The sequence below is a fragment of the Physeter macrocephalus genome, chromosome 3 (assembly GCF_002837175.3).
Source record: "Physeter macrocephalus isolate SW-GA chromosome 3, ASM283717v5, whole genome shotgun sequence".
In the NCBI taxonomy this organism is placed as follows: domain Eukaryota; kingdom Metazoa; phylum Chordata; class Mammalia; order Artiodactyla; family Physeteridae; genus Physeter; species Physeter macrocephalus.
The window spans coordinates 26,056,377-26,074,879 of NC_041216.1; the positions used below are offsets into that span (position 1 = coordinate 26,056,377).

At 50.9% G+C, this 18,503-nt stretch overlaps 1 long non-coding RNA gene across 3 annotated transcripts in view; it reads right to left on the bottom strand.

The window, feature by feature from the left end:
• Positions 1-6,404, bottom strand: part of LOC114484995 (uncharacterized) — a 9,314-nt gene extending 2,910 nt beyond the window's left edge. For 2 of the 3 annotated variants that reach the window (XR_003678425.1, XR_003678423.1), the window contains exons 1-3: positions 5,047-5,147; positions 3,442-3,622; positions 1,393-1,618 (exon numbers count right to left, since the gene is read on the bottom strand). This is a non-coding gene — a long non-coding RNA (uncharacterized lncRNA). Of the gene's footprint in view, positions 1-1,392; positions 1,619-3,441; positions 3,623-5,046; positions 5,148-6,369 lie in introns of those variants that run through there. The other variant, XR_003678424.1, reaches the window with a different exon arrangement.
• Positions 6,405-18,503: the final 12,099 nt, after the last annotated feature.

Genomic DNA, 18,503 nt, shown 5'->3' on the forward strand with positions numbered 1-18,503 from the left:
GGCACGAACCCGTGTCCCCTGCATCGGCAGGCGGACTCTCAACCACTGCGCCACCAGGGAAGCCCTAGGTTATTTTTTTTACATGTTTGCCTCCCCCACTGAGTATGTGCTTAATAAATGTTATGCTAAGCGGTGAATCAGAGTGGGATTAGTAAATAAACTCGTGGAAATTACATAATGCGTCATCTCATTGGCTATTGTTGTTTATCCCCCTTTGTCCCCTGAATGAGAATTAGCTCTTGGTCCCTGCAGGAGGTCAGGCAGAGTCTGGATGCCTACCTCAGGGATGCTCTCCAGGACCCTTCCCCACCCTAACATGCTGTGTTCCTCCTCCACCTTAACTATGACTTTTTCGTTAGTGATAATTCAGAGCGTGTTCGTTCTCCCACTCTATGCTGAGTGCCTCCTGGTCCCAGATCCTCTCCGGATACTGGGGAGGCTAGGAGGAAAAGACACATCAACAAGAAAATAAACAACAGTAACTCAGACAGAGATAAGAGCTGGGAAGAAAATAAAATAGGACAGGATGAGACTTGTGTGCCTGAGGGCAGGGAAGACCTCTCCGAGGAGATGACAATTAAAAGGAGACCTGGAAGAGAGAGGGGCAGCCATGGGGGCTTTCCCAGCAGAGAACAAGCTCTGGGTGGAGTATCTGAGGTTCCCCAAAGCAGCCAGCGTGGCCAGAGCAGAGCAGGTGAGGAGAGAGAGACAGGAGAAGCAGGTCAGCGCCAGGTGGCACAGGGATACACAGACTGGGGGTTGCGACCTGTTCTAATGGGACTACAAGTCACGTCCAGCTATGAGCAGGCCAGTGATGTGATTCTATCTAGATTGTTGGACAGTTATCCCAGCTGCTGTGTGGAACGTGGATTTTGTAGAGCCGGAGTGGAGACGGGTCACGTGGGGGGAAGATGTTACGAGTGGTCCCCCAAACACGTGATGGAGGCTTTGGCCAGGGTGACAGCATCGGAGGCAAGAAGTGATGGATCTGCTTTGTAGGTAGCCCATGGGTCTTGCTGAAAATGCTTCTCCCTAGAGAGCTTCCCTGTCCTCACCTCCTATGGTGTTAATACTTATTCATTACCTCCTCTGGAATAAAGGGCCCACAGCACGGGGTCTTTATGGCGATCAGTGTGATGTCACCCCTCACGGGAGCTCTGAGGCTGCATCTCGTCTTTGACTTGGCGGATCACACTTGTGCCTGGGCTAGTCAACTTGGCCTTTTCACTCTTTGGGAGATGATCATGGACATTGGCCCTGTCTCCCTCAGGCTCAAGCCCATTAGAAAGACAGACAATGAGCAAATAAGGGTACAAATACACCAAAAATGCCACCTAGGAGGAGAGGTGTAACACAGTGCCAGGAGGACATACAAGAGGGGCTTTGACTCACCAAGAGCGGTCAAGGGAGGCTTTGAGGAAGCACTGCAGGAGCTGGCACCGGAAGGAAGGGGTGGGCTGAGGGTGGAGAACATGTGGGCAGAGTCAATAGCTTGTGCAAAGGCTCTGGGGCAGGAACCTTTATCGAGCAGAGAGCAAGGAAGGTAGGATGGGTCCACGCGTGGGTAGGTTTGTTTGCCGCAGAAGAGAGAGGCATTCCTTTGTGATGTCTGGGTTGTCTGTGAGGATGGGAAAGCAGGTCAGTGGCTTGGAGAGCAGAGACGGTTTGATAAAGGTATTTATTTTTTAATTGAACTATAGTTGATTTACAATATTGTGTTAGTTTCAGGTGTACAGCAAAGTGATTCAGATATACCTATATCTATACATAGATAGATATAAATTCTTTTTCAGATTCTTTTCCATTACAGGTTATTGCAAGATAGTGAATATATTTCCCTGTGCTATACAGTGGGTCCTTGTTGTTTATCAATTTTATATATAGTGGTGTGTATCTTTTAATCCTATACTCCTAATTTATACCCCTTCCTTTCCCCCTTGGTAACCGTGTCTGTGAGCCTGTTTCTGTGCTAAAGACATTTTTAAAACAGCATTTCACAGACTATTCCTGATTTGAAGAAAAGCTATGTCACCAAAAATGTATATTTGACCCAGAGATGGTAAGTTTTATTTGATAGTTTATATGGATCATCCAAGTTCTGAAATCTGTCCACTAGCCCCAAAGCAATCATTTAAATCAATCCAGCATGTATAAGCACCCATGGCCCTGACATCCTTGCTTAGGATTCCTGGATAGTTCCACAGAGGGAGAGGAAGAAAGGCCCAGTCACTCATTCAATTGTCATTTTATCCTGGTGACAACCCCAAGCAGTTTAAAGTTTGCCAGAAAAGGCTACAGTCAAATCAAAGGAGATCTTTCATGTCTCCTGATCCAGGGACCACACCTACTACATTTTTCTTTATCAAAAAGAGAAAACAGCCCACTAAGCTAGTGAGAATCAGTTACCCACTAGAATACAGATGACCCCCCCCCAATTTTTTTTTAAACTATTAACTTGGCGCACCTTGAAGAAAGTAAGCCCAGCCTCCCCTCCACCTCTGCCCTACTTTTTAAAAAGAGTTCACTGGGGAGAAGCTGCCACATTGCAAAACGCCTGCCAGTTAGAGAAAACTTTCTATAACCTGAAGCAATATGGGTGTAAAAGCAAAATCAAAATCAACAAAAAAACTGGAGGGAGGAAGGTGCTTACATGCATCATGCTTTAAAATGCAAATAATTTTTTCTTGATTAAAAGATAACACCTGACTTAACAGAGAAAAAAAAATACAGGCAGAGTCAGGGCGCAAAAATTAAGATTTTTTTCTACAAACCCTAAAATCACTTTTGTTGGAGAAAAATGCCAGCGGTGGGGAGCATTAGTGCTCAATTTCAGAAGGGTAGATGTGTTGATACATAATGACATCCCAAACCCTTCAACCTTGGGGATTTATCCCAAGGAAATAATTTGAATGAAAAAAACCGAGCTGTATGCACACAGATGGTTATTGCTTCACTATTTGCAATATTTTAAAGAAGTTAGATTTATTCTGGCAAGAATGGGAGTAGGGTGTCAGGTGTGAGTCAAATGGTCTGATGGCATTTAGAATTGATGAAGGTGAGGAAGATGGATTAAGGGGTAGGTGAATCAGTGTAGACAAGAGATAAGGAAGGTTTGACTAAGGCTGCACCCTCAAGGTTAGAGAGGAGAGCTTAGTCAAAGAGATATTTAAAGGATCATTTAAATGTGCAGGGAGAGGGAGGGAGGAATCTAGAATGACAGTTTGGGTGGATGGTGGGGAGCCCAAGAAGGAGAGTGCAAGTGAGTGAGTCTGGGGTCTGTCTCTCTGCCTGTCTGACTGTCTGGGGGCTGGAGCGAAGGGGTGGAAGGAGTAGGCAGTTCTGACACTAAGTTCGAACCACCTATGGAATAAAGAGGCAATGGAAAAGGTAGGTCTGGGCTGAGAGAGGAAGGTGGCTGGAGATAAATAACAATAAACATACGTTTCCTGTAAGATGGGGGGTGGTCACGTGTGGCTCCCTCCTTTCCTCCTCTTGGTCTTCAGCCCCTGGGACCTTTCAGAGGCAGCTGCTACTGCTGACCACCTTCTGGAAGGTGTCTCTTCCATCAGTCCCTGAAGCCACACATCCTTCATCTCTTCTTCTACCTCTGTTTCTTTCCTTCCTGTTTTAAAAATTATTTAACAGTAAATATTTCTCCCCAAGTAATCCATTTTTCTACTGGAGGGAAGAAAAACTAGAAAATACAGATAATTAAAAAGAAAAATTAACTCAATATTCTGTAATAGCCCATATGGGAAAAGAATCTGAAAAAGAATAGCTATGTGTAGATGTATAACTGGATCACTTTGCTGGACACCTGAAACTAACACAACATTGTAAATCAACTCTACTCCAATCTAAAATAAAAATTAAAAGAAAAAGAAAATTAAAGTCACAAAGCATTTTGATGTATATCCTTACAACTCTTACTCACTCTTCAAGGGCTACCTGCTAACCTCGCTGGGTTTCCTCCCCATCACACACACTCAGTGCAGCCTCTTCTGATGAACGTTTATCAAAGGTGGAACTAAATAATTATTTGCAGCACTACTTTTCTAAAAAGCTGAATTGTTTAATGAATGTATTCATATAATATTATTTTTTACCAAAATAAAACCAATTGGTAGATAATGTTTTTTAGTGTATTTTCTTCATGTGTTAATATATCATGGATAATCTTTACACACCCATCTCAATCTATGTGATCCTTTCTGATGCTACCTAGTATTGAATTCAGCTGTATGGCTGAGCCAAAATTTCTCAACCCTTTATTAGGATATTTAAGGTAGGGACTTCCCTGGTGGCAGAGTAGCTAAGAATTCTCCTGCCAAAGCAGGGGACACGGGTTCGAGCCCTGGTCCGGGAATATCCCACATGCCACAGAGCTACTGAGCCCACGTGCCACAACTACTGAAGCCCGCGCCTAGAGCCTGTGCTCCGCAACAAAAGAAGCCACCGCAATGAGAAGCCCGCGCACCGCAGCCAAGAGTAGCCCCCGCTCGCGTCAACTAGAGAAAGCCCGCGCACAGCAACAAAGACCCAACACAGCCAGAAGTAAACAAGTAATGAAAATAAAATAAATTTTTAAAAGGGGATATTTAGAGTATTTCCAGTTGTTTCTAATCTACGGCTTTATACATACATCATCTCTACTTGCTTGTTTGATTATCGTCTAAGAATAGAATTGTTAGGTCAATGAATATGCCAAATTTTCAGCTTTTGATGGAGGTTGGAAAATTGTCTTCCAAAAAGTCTATCCAATTACACATCCACCTTTTTGCTTTTATAAAACTTTTTTTTTCCTATTACAAAAATAGTACATATTAACTCCAGACAGAATGCAGATAAGCAAATACAGGAAATGTGGGGGGTCTATGATTCCAGTATGCTACTTGATAACCCCTGTTAGGTGACTTTGTCCCATATTTGTCTAGGTGGATATGCCCTTTGGGAGTCAGACTTTGGCTTGAGAGCCAGGTTTACCATGACTGACAGGATGGCCGCAGGTGATTACTTAATATCTCCAAGTTTCTTCTGTTTTCTCACCTGTAACTGAAGATGACAATAACAGGATGGCACGGCAACGTGTAGCTCAGTGCCTGGCACGTTACAAGCTCTCAAGCCGTGCTCCTTTAACTCTGCTTGCGCTTTGCTTTGCTAGCCCGGTGATAAAAACAAACATCTTCCCTTGTATCAAGAGGACACCTCTAGGGCTTCCCTGGTGGCGCAGTGGTTGGGAGTCCGCCTGCAGATGCAGGGGACGCGGGTTCGTGGCGTCCGGAGCCTGTGCTCCGCAACGGGAGAGGCCACAACAGTGAGAGGCCCGCGTACCGCAAAAAAAAAAAAAAAAAAAAAGAGGACACCTCTGGTCTCATCTTTTCCCTGAGCCCCCGGCCTATAGCCCTGATCCCAGACTGTTAATAGCACCCATGGTATTTTGCTGGTATCAAGTTTCCTTTTGGTCCGGGTCAGACTAGTTACGAGTTCCTCCTCCCCATCTGCCTGCCCCGTCTTACCCACTGTCATCTGTCCTCAGAGGCACCCAGGCAGGAGTCACCGGAACACCTCCCCCCCGCCCCCACAGTTAACTGGTTCCAAGCAATTGTGTCATTCCACAACACGGGGCATAGCTGGAGTCAGACCGACCTCAGTGGAAATGCTGGCCCAGCTGTTTACACGCTGCACGCCCAAGAGTAGTTGCCTCTCTTCTCTGAGCCTCTGTTTCTTCATCTGTAAGATGGGGGAATAGCAGACCTACCACTTAGGGCCGTAGCTCTGATGGTAAAAGGGAGACACTAAGCGTTGAGCGTCTCCAAGGGGCGGAGCTTCGATGCGCCCTGTTAACAGTTATCGTCGAGTCCGACGCTCTCTGGCCTTTGCTTATCCGTCAAGCGCAGTCCCAGCCCACCTATGGCACAAACACGGCCTCCCACCTTCAGCCTTTCCCAGGCCAGATTTCACTGTGCTGCCCGCATGGTCTTCCCATGGCGTGCCTGGAGCTTGTCATCCACTCAACACTCTCGACGGCTCTCCACCGCCTACAAACTAAAACCCGAATTGTCCTTGCACAGTTCTCATGGCCGGTGTCTGTTTCCAGCCTGGTCGCTCCTCCGCCTGCACCCGCCCACCCACCCTGGTTTCTGCCTCTCCATCTCTGCATTGACCTCCTGTCTGTCTCCCCTGCACTTTCCCACCCTTGTCTGTGATGGTCCCACCACCTGGATGGACACCAGGTACCCAGCAGTCTCCCAGCCTGGCTCAAACTTCCCTCCTGCAGCTGATCCTCTCAGCCCTCCCCCAGGACATTCAAGGCCTCCCCCCCCTGAGCCCCACCCTTGGTGCACCCCCCACTGTCCTCCACTGCGAGACCTGGAGTGTCCATTCCCCACCAGGGCTCTGTGCCCTTCAGGAAGCAGATACCCTTCTTGTCATCTCTGTGTCCACCACCTCCGCCCCAGCTCCCCTCCACAAACCCCCAATGTTTGTTTGTTAACCCAGGACATTCCATGCCTCCCCCCCCGAGCCCCACCCTTGGTGCACCCCCCACTGTCCTCCACTGCGAGACCTGGAGTGTCCATTCCCCACCAGGGCTCTGTGCCCTTCAGGAAGCAGATACCCTTCTTGTCATCTCTGTGTCCACCACCTCCGCCCCAGCTCCCCTCCACAAACCCCCAATGTTTGTTTGTTAACCGCACTGTTAATAAATAACATTCTCCTGGGATTTCAATGTACAAAAGTTTACCCACAGGCCAAAGGTCCACAGGGATCATGTACCTTTCCCGTGACTTACTCTGAGATGACAAGTGCATAGAGTTTTTAAAAACCGCGATACCCGTCACCCGAACTGATGCGTCACGGTTGCCGTGTACGTGTGCCTTGACTGTCACGGTACTGTGTTTTCATGATGATGAGATGAGCACAGAATGTACAACGCGTATATCTTTCTTATCCCTGCAGAGACAGAGAACAGTTGCTCATGACACTTGCCCACTCTCCCTCTAGGGCAGGATAACCCGGCTGTACTATGAAGAGAAGGGTGGGGCTGGGATGTGGACTCCTGCCCTTCTTTCCTAAAGGCATGTACGTTTCAAGTAAGTTTCAAGTAACCCTGTTCCGTCCTGTTGGGAAAGATGATGCAACGGTGAGAAAGGAAGTGGGGAGTTGCCTTCCTACGACGAGCAAAGGAGTGTCGTGTCGCTGAGTACCCGTCACACTCCCAGAAATGTGTCGTGGTTGAGAAGGTGGATGACTCAGAGTCCCCTTGGCCACTGAGCCTGAGCAGCGCTAAAGAGGACAGGTTGGCGGAGAGCGCTGCCCCTGTTTGGTGCCAAGTCGGCATGTCCCCCACGTCTGGGGGCTGCCCTGGCACTGGGCGTGCGGAGAACAGCCACATAAACACAATGCCGTTTTCTCAGAGCTGGAGCGAGGCGTCCACGGGGTGCCCGTGTCAGTGCTCAGCTGTCCAGACGTGCCAGACCAAACTCCGTGGGTTCAGCTGGGGCTCTGATTATTCCTTTTGCGGAAATGGGGGCCTCTGTCCTTAGAACAGGCCCCTGTGACAAAGTTCCTCTCTGATTTTCAGAGACCTTGGAGCTTTATTCTAACTTGGCGATTCCTTCCTGGTCTTCTTGTTTCCTCCCTCCCTCAATCTCCAAATTAAAACTTTTTCTAGTAGAAAGACCTGGAAAATTATTTCAAGGGCAAGAATTTGGCAATCGTCCCTGAACACGAAGCACATGGTCTGCAGGGGTTTTTGATGTTCCAGAGAGGAGCCACCTGTTCCTTCCACCCACCTCTGGGCGCCTGGCCACGGGGCTCACGAGCGGCGAGATGAGATCAGTCTGCCTCGCTGGGCAGAGGTTTTCAGAAGGTTCCTCTAACCCCCAGCTCCCCTGCTCCAGCCTTAGGCAGGATCCCCTCTGCCAGCCTATGGTAGTCGCTGTTCCAAGGCCCACAGCCCAAAGCGAGGCTGAGCGGTGGACACCCCACCCCCGCAGGTGTTATTTACAAAGTCATACTTACTCACCCGGAAGAGAGAAACTCCGAAGGTCACCAGTAAGAACCTCACATCCACCAAAGGCAAGGGCGTGCAACACAGGCTCTGAAGGATCCGTGACATGCTCACCAAACAAACATCAGTTTGCCACGAGAAGCCCGGAAGGCGGCAGGTGGGCACCGTAGCCCTCCACCCCCTGCAGCCGGTGTACCTCAGCATCTCCTAAACTCACCATCACTGCAACCGGCTCTGCTCCGTGACCCGCGGCCTGTGGTCCACGTGGCAACTAAGGTGATAAAGAGACAGCCCTGCCTGCACCACCTGCCTCCGTGGTGGGGGTATGGAGCCCCCCGGATGTGAATACCAGGCAGTGGAGTGGAAGCCAGAGGCTAAGGGTCTGGAGCTGGACAGCGTGGGGCTGGCTCCCGGCTCCCCAGTCACTGAGCTCTCTGTTTAACCTCTCTGGGCATCACTGAACCTCTCTCTCTGGGTCCGAAGACCAGGAATTATAACAGGGCTGTCACCAGGGCAGGATAACTCCCTATTTTTGTAAAGTACCTACGACAGTGCCTGGCACCCCACAATGCTTAATGAATGAATAAACACAAGATTCCTTCCTGGGGAGCGTTTAGTGGCAGGCACGGCCTTTAGATGTGGGGGTCCCCATCCTAGGGCCTGAGTCTTGCCCCTCGGGGTCTCTGAGGGTTAAATCCCACGGCTCCATAAAATGAGTGCTAACACCAACTGAGCCCAGCAAAGAGCAGGGAGGTCAGAATCAAGTGAGACTCAGAAGGGAAGCTCTGTGCCATCAGAAGATGCCACCTCAATTGGCAAAACTCGTCTTTCTCAAATGAAGGATTCAGATGAATAGGGAAGGGGTCCTCGGCAGCCCCATTTCCGTACCTCGCAGAAGAATGCTCCTTCTAAGGGCGAAATGGGCATTGAAAAACTGTATTATTCTCCCGCTAACCTGAGAATTCTTTCAGACACCAGCTGAGATAGAGTCCACCCCCAAATCTTCCAGCTCCGGTGTCATGCTGGTTGGGAGCTGGAGCCCCACCCCCTGCCCTCCCAGGAAAGGTTGTAGGTAAAGGCCACAGATAAGAAAGGCTCAAGCTTGCATCCCTGCACGACCTGGGCCTCTGTCACCCCAGGGCCACGGCAGAGGTCCCAGCCTGCTCACCTCTGGCCAGACTCTGCTTCCTGGGTACGTGGCGGTGCAGACACACGGGATCCTGTGCTCAAAGGAGACCCGCGCCTGGGGTTTCATGCTCTGCAATCTCAGTCTTGAAGTTGATCATTTTATCCCTGACCTTGTGGTTCGTAAGTGAAGTTCAGTTGGATGACAGAGCGTGTGTTTGGGGCTTGGAGCCGTACGCACGATCATACGGTCCGCTTGCCGTGGGTCCTTGGCTGCCTGCGGCCCTATTCCCTGGTGTCCTGGGGGACGCAGGTCCCCTTCTCTGCCCCTGTCCGGTGACCGCTGATGATACCCTCTGCCCCCAGAGGGGCCTGGGCCCAGGCAAGAGAAGAGTCGGGGTTGGGGGCATGCACACCCACTCGGAGTCACAGGGTTCCCAGGCACCTGGTGGCTGGGTGGTCTGTACACCCAGAGAGGTCTGTGCTGACCCCCGACCCGAGGAGGTACCCCATCAAATAGCAGATGAAAAACACCACGAGAGGTCAAGAGAGACTCCATGGGAAAAAGGACAAAGCTTTCCTCTGGCTTTCTGAGCAAGGAGTCCTGCATTGTCCCTCTGCCCCGGGACCCCACAAAGGATGCAGCGGCCCCGCCTCAGGCGGTAACTTCCTGCCACCAGTGTCCTCTCACCTCGGCTAGAAGGGTTGGCCTGGCCGATGCATTCAGGTTCCCGTATTTTAGAGTTTTGTGTGTTTTGTGTGTTATAAGGCGGAGGGTTCCCTCTCATCCAGAGCCGCGTGGGGTGCTGGGGTCAGCTGACTCACTTGTCCCACTTGCCAGGGTCTATGTAGGCCTGTGGGCTCAGCCACCACAGCCAGAGGCCCAATGTCCCCTGCCCCAAGCCTGACTTCCCACCTGTGAGAAGGGCTTAGGCAACACCATCTTCAAGACCTTTTCTAGATCTAAAGGCATCTCATGGTTCCAAGCACACGACAAGGCCCATTTTCTGCTCTGAAAACCCAGAGTGGGAGGTACAGAATCCTCTGGTTTCCTGGCAACAAAAAATTTTTTACGATTACTGGCAACAGAAAACCACGTTTTCCGTCGGGATGCGTGAACGGGATCCATGTTTGAAGTGCTGTTCTAAGATCCAGACGTACTGCGTGAGAAACGGCACCGCATCTCGGATCCTGGGCTTGGTGGACGGTGAAAGGAGAGGTTAGTAAACATCCCTTCTGCTGTCGGGCAGGGTAGAATGCGGAAGGCCATGTACAAAATTACTGAAATCCTCTCTGTGACGATGTACCATAATTTTTGCTCTTTAAAAATTTTGTATTATTGAGACAGAAAGAGACCCACAGACATAGAAAACAAACTCGTGGTTGCTAAAGGGGAAAGGGCAGGGAAGGATAAATTAGGAGTTTGGGATTAACAGGTACACACTACCATATATAAAATAGATAACCAACAAAGACCTACTGTAGAGCACAGGGAACTATATTTACTATCTTGTAATAACCTATAAGGGAAAAGAATCTGCAAAAATTATATATATATATATATATATATATATACACACATATATATATATACATACAACGGAATCACTTTGCTGTACACCTGAAGCTAACACAACATCGTGAATCAACTATACTTTAATAAAAAAATAAAATTAAAAAAATTTTGTGTTCTTGGGAAAGGGATTAAAAGCATGAGGCTTAATTTAGCATCGTATCCTAAATTAGCCCACGTGGCGTGGACCCCAGGGCCCGCCATGCGCTACTGATAGAGAGTCGTGTGAGGTTTGTGCCCACGGGAGCCTGCACGGTGAACATTCTCCAAAAGACCACGGAAATATGCTTAGAAAAGATATAAGAAAGTTCCAGATTGGGGGCTGAAGTCTCCCCTTCCAGATCATCACGTAAGTCCAAAGTAACCCAGAAAATACCCACCATGCTCCATGCCCTAGATACTGTCAAATTTCCCAGCAAGGAGCTCTTCAGGACACTGCAGTCCTACTGCATCCAGGCAGTGGATTTCCTGGGCTGCTTAGTTCATCCAAACAGATGTGGAGAGCCCACATCTGCCAGCCAAGTCCCTTTTTTCTGCCCAAATCTGTGACAGTTTTCCACCCCAAAGGGAATCAAATTTGAAATTCCCTAAAATTTCTTTTACTTTTCCCTCGAGCGGGACATAGATTCTGAGAAACAGTATTATCACCTCATTAAGTGTGTTGGTAAGTTTTAAAATTTGGGAAAGTTGGCAAACACAGGGGGACCTGCAACGCTTGCTTGTGAGATTTCTCTCTCGTAGCAAGTATTTCCTCCGCTCAAGGCTGCATGGATTTGTATTGTTGGGAAAAGGTTTGGGTGAAATCGCGGTGCCAGCCTCTGTATCTGGTGTCCTTCCTTGATGAATTGTCCTTCATGGTAAGCGTGCGGCAGCTCTTTGCCGGTTTCCACGCCAGAGCCCAGTGTTCTAAAACTCATTGTCTTTTGGGATAGTGAATGGTTGGGATTTCAGAAATTCTGTTATTTTGGATTGTCGGGCTGGCCCAGGAAAAGGACCAGGCACGTGGGAAAGAATGTAAGCGGGAGATAGTTATCAGAAAAATTAACAAAGGCCTTAAAGATTGTGTCATAACAACAGATGCTTAAAATGGTTAAAAACACTCATACTGTTATTCCTTCCGGGCCAGACTATTTCCTAAGATGGTGAAATTAGCAATGAAGGAAATTCCTCCTTTATTCTGCATGAAGGTTTGGCTGCAGGTCTGAGATGTCTTGAAAGGCAGAGAGAAGCCAGAGCTTTTAACTTCAGATCTCGGAAATCTTTTCCAATTGTACAGCGGGTGTAGCAGTTTGGGGCAAATATTCGAGGGAAAGCAAGAAGAAACTCTATTCTCTTCAGATATGTGATCGGTAAAGATCCCAAAGCTTGCAGGCTAGCAAGGATCTAGCCAATTCCAGGACCAAAGTTTCTCTCCCTCTTGACACATTCTGGAAAAATGACTAAACCTTCCTGTACCTCAGTTGTCCCAAGTGCAAAATCAGAAAAATTATCTTAGCCCCCTTTACAGTACTGCAGGGAAAACACAACCATGGATAATGCTTGTAGTTAATTGTCTCATAAATGCTTAAGATTGCCAGGCCCCCGGGAAGCCTGCACGGTGTAAAATAACAGCCAATTCACCTGATCAGAATCTGTTGTCAGGGAGTTAGGAGATGTCCCATTGGGGGACCGTAGTGAAATCAGAGCGGAAGGAAACCAGGGGGTGCGTCGCACGGGAGCCTGAATTTTCAATAGCATGGGGCTGAATTGGGAGGCTAGTTACTTCTGTCCTCCTTCTTGGCCCGCTGCAGAAAGCATTTTTACTTTATCACACGCACATTTTCCTCCTTCCCTTGGTCATGAATCAGAACATTTTAGAGCTAGAAGGAGTTTTAGGGATATTCTAGTTATTTCTCATTTTACAAGCGGCAGGCCCTGGAGCTAAGAGGCACCGAGTTTTCTGACTCTAAGTATTGTTCAAAGGAACCATTCGGCTCAACCCAGCTACAGCTCGTTCAGCAGCCCGTCTCCCTACACACACGCCGAAGGGTCTTCTTCCTCAGACCTTATGGGCCTGTGGAGAAGCCACCCTTGGGGGCCGAGGGCCAAGGCCTGCGCTCAGGACGGGACCCTCAGTCGGTAGAGGGAAAAGGTAAAGACGACCGTCGTCCACAGAGGCTGCCACATGCTCGGCCACTTCCTGAGTGAGCACATCGTGCTCTTCACCACAGATCTTATGAAACAGGCATCTTATTCCCACCCGAGGAAGGTGCGGGTGAGACGTGTAAGCAGCTGCCCCCGGGGGTGGGAATCGGGCTTCGTGCCCAGATTCCAAGGCTGGCCTTCTTGCCACTCCCCCTGAGGCTTTATCAGAGAAATCATGTCCTGGGCAGGTGACCAAGTGAAGGACTCGGCCTGGGGGTGGGGAATGTCGGGGATGGATCCCTGAAACCAGAGGATAAACTGGAAGCAACGGGGCAAGAGGCTAGCTCGCAGACTTGGGGGTCCAGGAGGGCATTGCTAACTGGACGGCCGGACTGGGAGGCCTGGGCCTTGGAGTCCACCTGTCACTTACCCGCTGTCCTGAGCAAGCCCAGCCCCTGCTACTTGTGGAGTCTGGAATGCGGCAGCCCTTTGCACTTCTAACCGGACGCTGCATGCTGAGTCAACTGCCGTCTCAGCTCCTTTCAGCAGACAACAGCTGCTCACCCAGCTGGGGCCTGGAACCCTCACCCCCGGGACACCTGAGGAACAGATCCAGGTCACGGTTCACAGAGTTACAGGCGGGAGTGGTGGCGGTCAGACCGCCCGGCTGTGGATCGCACCTCCCTCACTTAGCAGCTGCGTCAGCTCGAGCAGGTCACTAAGCCTCTGTGTGCCTCAGTTTCCCCACCTGTACAATGGGGGGACTCGTAGGGCCGTTTGCTGGTGACACGAGGAAGTGCACACAAGCGCGCCGAGAGCGGCGCCGGGCACGTTGTAGGTTCTCAGAAGGGGGTGGTTGTCCTTGAGTTCTGCACACGACTGTCCCAGAAGGGGGAGCACTCTGCTGAAGGGACTTCTTCGGGACCTCGTCCAGGCTGAGGGCATGCTGCCTCTGAGTCAGGCCGTTCCGTTGCTGGACGGCCCTAAGAAAACTCTTACCTTGCTTTCAGCCAAGTCCACCTCTCCGCAACTCCCACGCACCGGTCCCAGCTCTGCCAGAAGGCAAATGTCAAACAAATATTCTTGAAAGAGGGGACAGAGAATGTAAATAAGAATGATAGAATTGGGTTGAGGAATTACGGTCTGCCTCGCTGCAGCCGTTCCCACCGCTAAGCCCAGATGAGGTTGGGGGGTGGTAGTCAAAGACCCTTCAGTTCAGTGGGAAAACGGCTAAAGCTCTGAGCTCTCCTCTGCTTCCTTTAGAAACACACTAATCAACTTCTCCCTCCATTCTTTGCAGACCGTGGCATGCTGCTGACTCTGCCGTGAGACCAAGTCACAAGTCACTCCCCCCAGGAGCAAAGGTGACGGTCACCAGGCTGCAGAGCCTTGACCTCATCTCACTTCCTACGTGCCGTCCGCCCCGTAATCATCGTGCATCCAGGGAGCGTGCCCGCCACGGCAGCGCACGTGCCTGGCCTCCCGCTTACAGAGCCTTGCTGGTGTCAGGTACACAAAATCACGACCCGTGTGAGTCCCTTCCCTGCCTCCCTTGGCAGGTACTGTGACATGAGAAGAATGCACACATTTTTTTTCAGACAGATTAGACAGCTTGGCTCTCCCATGACGCTTGTTAAAAAGGATTTGAAATAGAGTTTCAGTGTTGCAAGGTGAAAAAGTTCTCTGAGCTCTGTTGCGCGTGGTACAAATATGCTTAACACTACTGAACTGTCGACTTCAAAATGATTACGATGGTAAATCTCAGGGTGGAGCTTTTTCCCACAGTAAAAAGTCTTTAAGGATGAAATAGGTAGATGAAATAATACGACGAAGCGGCTTGGAAATGATGCAAGAGGATGCAAAAGTTCATCGAGCTGTAGACGTATGATGTGTGCACTTTTCTTTAACATGAGACTTCGTTAAAAGGTTTATATATAAAAAATAATCATATGGGACTTCCCTGGTGGCGCAGTGGTTGGGAATCCGCCCGCCAATGCAGGGGACACGGGTTCGATCCCTGGTCCGGGAAGATCCCACATGCCGTGGAACAGCTAAGCCCGTGGGCCACAACTACTGAAGCCCGTGTGCCTAGAGCCCCTGCTCCACAACAAGAGAAGCCACCGCAATGAGAAGCCCGCGCACCGCAACGAAGAGTAGCCCCCGCTCGCCGCAGCTAGAGAAATCCCGCGCGCAGCAACGAAGACCCAAAATAAAGGCCAAAGGCCAAAAATAGGCCAAAAATAAAGGCCAAAAATAAAATAAAATAAATAAATTTATTTTTTTAAAAAAATCACGGAGGAGGAGGAAGTAAAGGGGCCTAGAGCTGAAACAACATTATCCTTGAGTTGGGTGACTACTAGTCTATTCTTGTGTACATTTGCAATTTTTCATAATAAAAGAATTCTTTTATACATTACAAGTATAAATCAGTCAAAACTTGGGGCGCCCTTGTTGACTCCTCTCAGGGGCTCTGGGGCAGGGCAGCCGTGAACCTGGTACCAAGGCGGCCACATTCTGCTCTGTGGGGCAAGGTACGCAGCAATCTCAGTCACTCTCAGGGCACTTTGTTCCTCCTGGTGCTCATCCGAGAATCCGAGACAAAACGAAGGGGCCCCTGCTCGCTGCCTTCTCTGGCTGAACATCGCGGTCATCTCCCAGGCCCTGCGGACCCCGGCTCTTGCGAGCTCTCCAAGGCCTTGGCCCCAGAGATCCTCCAGTCCCCCTCAAGGTCAAGTGCAGCCCCACCCTTCCCAACAGAGGTGCTCTATGCAGCTAGGGCCCCCTCTGTCCTCCCAGTTCCCTCCCGGGGCACACAGAAGCTTTCTGTCAAATTGCCCTCTATCACCTCGGGTGAGCCCTGCTCCCCCATCAGGGGACAATCCAATGAATCTCCTTCCAAGGGCCTGAATTTAAAAAGCCTTTTAGGGCTTCCCTGGTGGCGCAGTGGTTGGGTGTCCGCCTGCCAATGCGGGGGACACGGGTTCGAGCCCTGGTCGTGGAAGATCCCACATGCTGCAGAGCAACTGGGCCCGTGCGCCACAACTACTGAGCCTGCGCTCTAGAGCCCGTGCTCTGCAGCGAGAGAGGCCACCACGGTGAGGGGCCCGCGCGCCGCAGCAAGGAGCGGCCCCCACTCGCTGCGACTAGAGAGAGCCCGTGCACAGCAACAAAGACCCAATGCAGCCAAAAATAAATAAATAAATTTTAAATAAAAATAAAAAACCTTTATCTCCCCATCTCCAGTGGGTGCCGAAAGGAGCTAAGACATCTCAAAATCAAAAAGGGATGCTAGAAGGAAATAAGCTGCATTTCCCCGTGTCTCTGCCAGGGCGGGATCAAAACAAACACCCGCCAAAGGAAGAAGACGTGGGTGTGAGCTTTTCCCCACCCTCGCCCACACCAGATCAGCTAAAACTGTCAAGTCTCAGAAGTCCACGTGATAATTCCATCTCCGGGGCCCCAGTGACATTCACGATTACCCAGAGTGTAACTTCTAGGCGGGACGTTCTGCGGAATCCAGCAACACCCCATGAAGTCAGGCCTGGGGTGGGAGCAGCCTCATCCAGGAGCCCACTCTTCTGTCGTCAGGTGAGAGGTGAGGGCTGGCGACTGGCAGGCGAGGGCTCAAGAGAAGAATCTGGGTGTGATTCAGACACAGCTTGCCTTCCCCTGGTTTTACATGTTAACCGGCGCCGACCACCTCCTCCCTCCAGGTCAGGTCTTCATGCCTTGACAACAGATGGGCAAACAAAACACCTGGAGTCCCCAAGGGCCGCCTGACCTCCCCTCCCACCACCTCCCGGGATCACCCCCTGGAGATGACCCCCTTCCCTCGGGGGCTCTGAGCACAGCAGCCTCTGGTTCACCTCCTGCTTCTCGGGCCCATCTTCCCTGTGCTTTCACTCGGCTGCGTTTCTCCTCCCTCCCTCCCGCACGTGGACATGTCTGGAGGTTCTGGCCTTGGACCTCCCTCCTAGGTCACGACCACTCCTAGTTTACCGAGGGCATGAACTCCCTCCTGAATCAACAAGGGGCGCTGACTCAGCGCGTGGGAGGCCGTCCTGGGCACCCGGACCCTCTCTCCACCCCGAAGCCTGGCCTCCAACACCTCCCTGCGTACCTCGGCCCTCAGCACCAGGGACCCCTGCTCTTCACCGAGCTCCTCCCCACGCCCCCTCCGCCTGCTCCCAAGTCACAGAAAGCCCTTGGGGGACACAGAGCCTAACGTCCCATCAGGTCCATCCTTCTAGTCACCTCTAACTTTCTTTCTAGCAAAACCCTCCCAAGCTCCTACGATGGGGGGGCGGGGCTTTTTATTCGGCCCCCGTACCCCTCCCCATCATCTCCGAAAACTCAAATGGGACAGGGCAGTTGAACCCACACAGCGGGGTCTCCCGGTCACGCTCCAGTAATCCCAGTGAATTGCTGCTTCTCCCTGTCTTTTTCTTTTTGCTCCCAGTTTGAGGGGAAGATGTTTCTCACTTCCTCGCCCTACAGACTCTGCCCTCACCTTCCCAGACCCTTGGCTGAATCGCAGGTCTCCCATCTATTACCTGTCTCTGCTTATCTGCAAGGTGGGGATAATCCTACCTTCCCATTAGCTAGTTAGTGCTCAATTCACGAAGCTGTGACGATGATAAGGACGGATCTGTGCCTAATAATCTGTGGTTCCATCCAGAAGGGGCTCCCGGGGACACACAGCCCTGCCCCACCAGTCCCGCTGCGGGGCCTGCACCCTAACACCCTTATACACACAAAGCCCACTTCAAGTGCATGCCACCTCCTCGTGTTTAATTGATTCTAACGCCACTGATGCCCACGCACCTCCCACTGGTGAGATTTGCGGCTCTTAGGGGCTGGAGGAAATGATGGGTCCAGTTCCGCATGCTCTCTTGGCATAGCCTCCTCTCTTCCCCGCCCTGCCCTCCCACCACCCCTGCCTAAACCCAGTCGTCCAACAAATATGTTATTGGGTACCTGCTTTGTGCCGGGCGCTCTCCTAAACAGTGACAAGGATGGTGACGATGAAGGCGGAGGAGGAGAACGGCTCCTATTTCCCGAGCACTTAGTGTGTGCCAGGCACCGTCACATATTTGGACTCCCTGAATTCTCATAATGGACCCGTCTGTTCCCCAGAAACCCCAGTGAAATGGGTGCAGTCATCATCCCAGTTTCACAAATGGACGAGCTGGGGCTAAGCTGCCTGAGGTCACGCAGTCCCAGGTAGCCACCCGAGGACACCAGCCCGCCTGTCCCCTAGGCTGCGTCCCTCAGTAGCGGAGGGGAGAGAGAATAAAGGAGGATGTGGACCAAGAGATACCTGATGAAGCCAGGGAGCAAAGGGCCGTGGGAAGGGCTCAGGACCCGCTTCAGGAGAAGCATCCGAGGGCGACTCTTCTTCACCAGGACCTGCGAGATAAGAGGCCCAGGTGCACGAGGTGTGGGCGGAAGAGAAGGAATGACTAACGCTCCCCAGACCCTGGGGAGGAGCTACCGGGAAAATATCGGGACAGCCGCTGGAATTTGAATGTGGAGTGTGGATCGCATCCCGGCTCTCTCTTTATGTTAAATGTCCTGATTTTGGTCACTGGGGTGTGGCGCTCTACGAGGACATCTTCGTGGTTGGGAAACACACCGAAGTGTGTGGAGGCAGTGCCTCCTCCTTACTCT